A 6,000-nucleotide genomic window follows, 5' to 3' on the forward strand; every position below is an offset into this window, starting at 1 on the left:
CTCCTCCTTGTGAAGCCAAGCCTGGCTTTGAGTGGAGGAGTCACAGTGACATGCTACCTCATAAGGAGTCACCTTTGGTCTGACCCAGTAAGGCTGTTCTTATGTTCTTATATGGTAAAACAAGGCAAGTCAATTGTTAGCTAGTAAACTTAAAGCTAAAAGATGAGCTCAAAACTACTTATTTCGAGAGATGAGAAAGGTGGACCATGCTAGGAAAGCAAAAAAAAAAAAAAAAAAAGGTGTAATTTATGGAATTTTACCAGAAACTCTACCTAAGGGATGAATCAGTTCAGGATCATGAAACATATTAATATTTGCAGGGGGTACCTCTGCCTGAGCTAACAGAGAGGCAGAGTGTCTTCCTTGAGAAAAACACAGAATGGAAGAGATATTGCTCCCTATTGGTTTCTTAAAGGATGGGACAGCGCCTGGGCCTGATGGGTTAACAGTAAATTTTTATAAGAAATTTAAGTGTGTGCTGCTTGACATTCTGGTGAAACTTTTGAACACAATTAATGAAAATGGCTGGAATCATAGTGATCAAGAAATCAGGCAAAGATCACTCTTGTATCTCTGTGGAATTTGGATATTAAAATGTTGGCTAATAGAGTTCTGTCTTTCACTCCCCAATCAATTCATAAACATCAGGCAGTTTTTATTCCAGGAAGACATGCAGCTGATAACATTAGGAGACTGCTAACTTTCATTTGGCTGGTGAAACAGAGGGCAATAGATATGATAAGGTATTTATTTATTTGGATTTTGCTCACACCTTTTTCAGTGGTAGCTCAAGGTGAGTTACATTCAGGTACATTGGATATTTCCTTGTCCCTGACCTGGAGGGCACCTCAAATATTGTGTTCAATTCTGGTCACTGCATCTCAAAAAAGATATAGTGGAATTAGAAAAGGTACAGAGAAGGGCGACGAAAATGATAAAGGGGATAGGACGACTTCCCTATGAGGAAAGGCTGAAGCATCTAGGGCTCTTCAGCTTGAAGAAAAGACAGCTGAGGGGAGATATGATTGAGGTCTATAAAATAATGAGTGGAGTGGAATGGGTGGACGTGAAGCGGTTGTTTACTCTTTCCAAAAATACTAGGACTAGGGGGCATGCGATTAAACTACAAAGTAGTAAATTTAATGCAAAAAGGAAAAAACTTTTCTTCATTCAATTCGTTGCCAGAGAATGTGGTAAAGGAGGTTAGCTTAGCGGGGTTTTATAAAGGTCTGGACGGCTTCCTAAAGGAAAAGTCCATAGACCATTATTAAATTGACTTGGGGAGAATCCACTGCTTATTTCTGGGATAAGCAGCATAAAATGTATTGAGCTTTTTTGGGATCTTGCCAGGTATTTGAGACCTGGATTGACCACTGTTGGAAACAGGATGCTGGGCTTGATGGACCTTTGGTCTGTCCCAGTGTGGCAATACTTATGTACTTATGACTTTAAAGAAACAATGAGTGGGAATCTGGACTTTAAGAATGCACTATATGCAAATGACAACATGTTCTCCATTGCAGTCTGATTAACAGTTAACCTGACCCTGAGAGCGAAAGTTAGATTTGTAGGGGTGTCAAACTGCAGTCTTGGAAGGCCGCAAACTAGTCAGGTTTTCAGGATTTCCATAATGATAATGCAGGAGATCTATTTGTATGCAACTATATTAACACATATTCACTAGGGATATCTTGAAAACCTGACTGGTTCACAGCCCTACGGTATGGCAGATTGACACCCCTGGAACCAAGCTCCTCATAATAACAGAGTTTCCAAGATACCCAGTTCCAGGAGGGAGATTTTGGGCCAGTCCTGGATTTCTGACCTTATCCTGGTTTATTATGGGACCTACAGCACTGAGTTCAACTGGTAGGATCAGGAACTACAAATCCCACACTGCCTTGCCAACAAGTCTTCCTAGAACTGGGTAAAACTTGACAGCTCTGTCCTAAGAGCAGGATGTGGAAAATGCATTTCCTCTCCTTTCTATCCGGAATCTAACATCTCTTCTCCGAGGACAAGCAGGCTGCTTGTTCTCACGACTGGGTGACGTCCGCGGCAGCCCCCACCAACCGGAAAAAAGCTTCGCGGGACGGTCGGCACGCAGGGCACGCCCACCGCGCATGCGCGGCCGTCTTCCCGCCCGTGCGCGACCGCTCCCGCCAGTTCCTTTTTTTCCGCGCCTGGAGAGAGTCGTGCCTGTGCCGCTCTCTCTTCTTCAGCCCCGGAAAACCGTCGCGTTTACGCGAACTTCTTCTTTTATTTCTTCTTTTGTTTAGTTGCCGCGCGCTCCTCGTTTCTTTTCAAAAAAAAAAAAAAAAAAAAAAAAGGAGCACGCGCTCCCATTTTCCCTCGCTTCCAGCGGGGACGTTGCGTTGCGGCCTAGTGGCCGCACGATCGTTTCTTTTTCGAGGTGTGATTTCTGCCACCATCGACGACTTTAATTTCGCCGACGCGATTTTTCCGTCGATGTCCTCGAAGGTCCCGAGTGGATTTAAGAAGTATGGTCGGTGCGGCCGGCCCATCTCGCAGACCGACACCCACGCTTGGTGCCTCCAGTGCCTCGGGCCGGAGCACAATTTCAAGTCGTGTCCCCTGTGTCTCGGTCTCCGGAAACGGACTCAGGTTGCGAGGCAAGTTCAACGGGACCGTATTTTTGGAACTTGCGCCGGCCCCTCGACGTCGACCTCGACGGCATCGGTATCGACGCCCGGCCCTTCGGTACCGGTATCGATGCCCGAGACATCGGCACCGATGGCATCGACCCCAGGAGAACAGGTCCCGTCGGCCCGCCGGTCCGCCGGTGAGGGTAGAGGTGAGAGGCCGCGTGGGCAGTCGGCCCCGGTCACTCCCTCAGCCCATGGCCCACGGGACCGAACCCTGTCTGACCCGGTCCCTCGAGACCGAGGGGGATCGTCATCCTCCTCCTCCATGCCTCCCGGCACCGGTGACGGGCATCGGAAGAAGGATAAGAAGCGCCGTCACCGGTCGCCCTCGATGCATATCGGAGAGGAGTCGACGCCGAAGCGTCTCCATCAAGAGGAGAGATCCCCGTCGGTGATAGAGGTGCCGACGCAACAGGGTCCCGGCACCTCGGTGTCGTCTCCTGGCTCCCATCAGATTCTGGCACCGACACCCCTACCGGCCCCACCGCCTTTCCCGGCAGCGGGCCTGGACGAGTGCCTCAGAGCCATCCTTCCGGGGATCCTGGAAGGGTTGATGCGCCAGGCTGTGCCGGCGCCGGGGGTGCTTGCGCCCTCGGCGCCGATGACTGTGGCGCCGGCGAGCTCTAGCCCGGCGCCGGGGCAGTCGACACCGCCGCCGCTTGCGGTGCCGGTCTCGACCGCCACGCAGGTGGAGTCCCCGTCGACGTCGATGGAGGGAGCTCCGTCCCCGCCGACGCGGGAGCCCATCGCTCGACGACACCGAGACCTTGGTGCCTCGACGTCGAGCCGGGCCCGGTTCAGGACTCAGCTACATGAGCTTATGTCCGATACCGAGGATGAGGACTCGTGGGGGGAAGAGGAGGACCCTAGATATTTCTCCTCAGAGGAGTCTACGGGCCTTCCCTCGGACCCCACGCCTTCACCGGAGAGGAAGCTCTCGCCTCCTGAGAGTCTCTCCTTTGCCTCCTTTGTGCGGGATATGTCTATCAGCATTCCCTTTCCCGTGGTCTCTGTGGAAGAGCCGAGGGCCGAGATGCTCGAGGTCCTCGACTATCCATCACCACCTGGAGAGTCCTCCACGGTACCGCTGCACAATGTCCTCAAGGAGACACTGCTTCGGAACTGGGTGCGACCATTAACTAACCCCACCATTCCCAAGAAAGCAGAGTCCCAGTACAGGATCCACTCTGACCCGGAGTTAATGCGGCCCCAATTGCCCCATGACTCGGCGGTCGTGGATTCCGCTCTCAAGAGGGCACGGAGTTCGAGGGATACCGCCTCGGCGCCCCCGGGGCGGGAGTCTCGCACTCTGGACTCGTTTGGGAGGAAGGCCTACCAATCCTCCATGCTCGTGACCCGCATCCAATCATACCTGCTCTATATGAGCATTCACATGCGGACCTATGTGCAACAACTGGCGGACCTGGTCGAGAAGCTCCCGCCGGAGCAGTCCAGGCCTTATCAGGAGGTGGTCAGGCAGCTGAAGGCGTGCAGAAAGTTCCTGTCCAGGGGTATCTATGACACCTGTGACGTGGCCTCTCGTGCTGCGGCCCAAGGTATAGTGATGCGCAGGCTCTCATGGCTGCGTGCCTCTGACCTGGACAACCGCACCCAGCAGAGACTGGCCGACGTCCCTTGCCGGGGGGATAACATTTTTGGCGAGAAGGTCGAGCAGATGGTGGACCAACTGCATCAGCGGGAAACCGCTCTCGACAAGCTCTCCCACCGGGCGCCTTCAGCATCCACCTCCACAGGTGGACGTTTTTCCCGGGCCCGGCAGGCTGCACCCTATTCTTTTGCGAAGCGTAGGTACAACCAGCCGGCCCGAAGGCCTCGTCAGGCACAGGGACAGCCCCAGCGCGCTCGTTCTCGTCAACAGCGTGCGCCTAAGCAGCCCCCTGCGCCTCCACAGCAAAAGCCGGGGACGGGCTTTTGACTGGATCCACGGGAACATAGCCGCCCTACAAGTGTCCGTACCGGACGATCTGCCGGTCGGAGGGAGGTTAAAAATTTTTCACCAAAGGTGGCCTCTCATAACCTCCGACCAGTGGGTTCTCCAAATAGTGCGGTGCGGATACGCCCTGAATTTGGCCTCCCTGCCTCCAAATTGTCCTCCGGGAGCTCAGTCTTTCAGCTCCCATCACAAGCAGGTACTTGCAGAGGAACTCTCCGCCCTTCTCAGCGCCAATGCGGTCGAGCCCGTACCACCCGGGCAGGAAGGGCAGGGATTCTATTCCAGGTACTTCCTTGTGGAAAAGAAAACAGGGGGGATGCGTCCCATCCTAGACCTGAGAGGCCTGAACAAATTCCTGGTCAAAGAAAAGTTCAGGATGCTTTCCTTGGGCACCCTTCTGCCAATGATTCAGAAAAACGATTGGCTATGTTCCCTGGATTTAAAGGATGCATACACTCACATCCCGATACTGCCAGCTCACAGACAGTATCTCAGATTCCGCCTGGGCGCACGGCACTTTCAGTATTGTGTGCTGCCCTTTGGGCTCGCCTCTGCCCCACGAGTGTTTACAAAGTGCCTCGTGGTGGTGGCGGCGTATCTACGCAAGCTGGGAGTGCACGTGTTCCCATATCTCGACGATTGGCTGGTCAAGAGCACCTCGGAGGCAGGAGCCCTCCGGTCCATGCAGTGCACTATTCAACTTCTGGAGCTGCTGGGGTTTGTGATAAATTACCCAAAGTCCCATCTCCAGCCTACTCAGTCTCTGGAATTCATAGGAGCGCTGCTGAATACCCAGACGGCTCAGGCCTACCTTCCCGAAGCGAGGGCTACCAATCTCTTGGCCCTGGCTTCGCAGACCAGAGCGTCTCAGCAGATCACAGCTCGGCAGATGTTGAGACTTCTGGGTCATATGGCCTCCACAGTTCATGTGACTCCCATGGCTCGTCTTCACATGAGATCTGCTCAATGGACCCTAGCTTCCCAGTGGTTTCAAGCCACCGGGAATCTAGAAGATGTCATCCGCCTCTCCACCAGTTGCCGCACTTCACTGCTCTGGTGGACCATCCGGACCAATTTGACCCTGGGACGTCCATTCCAAATTCCGCAGCCCACGAAAGTGCTGACGACGGATGCATCTCGCCTGGGGTGGGGAGCCCATGTCGATGGGCTTCACACCCAGGGTCTGTGGTCCCTCCAGGAAAAGGATCTGCAGATCAACCTCCTGGAGCTCCGAGCGATCTGGAACGCACTGAAGGCTTTCAGAGATCGGCTGTCCTGCCAAATTATCCAAATTCGGACAGACAATCAGGTTGCAATGTATTACGTCAACAAGCAGGGGGGCACCGGATCTCGCCCCCTGTGTCAGGAGGCCGTCGGGAT

The sequence above is a fragment of the Microcaecilia unicolor genome, chromosome 3 (assembly GCF_901765095.1).
Source record: "Microcaecilia unicolor chromosome 3, aMicUni1.1, whole genome shotgun sequence".
NCBI lineage: Eukaryota > Metazoa > Chordata > Amphibia > Gymnophiona > Siphonopidae > Microcaecilia > Microcaecilia unicolor.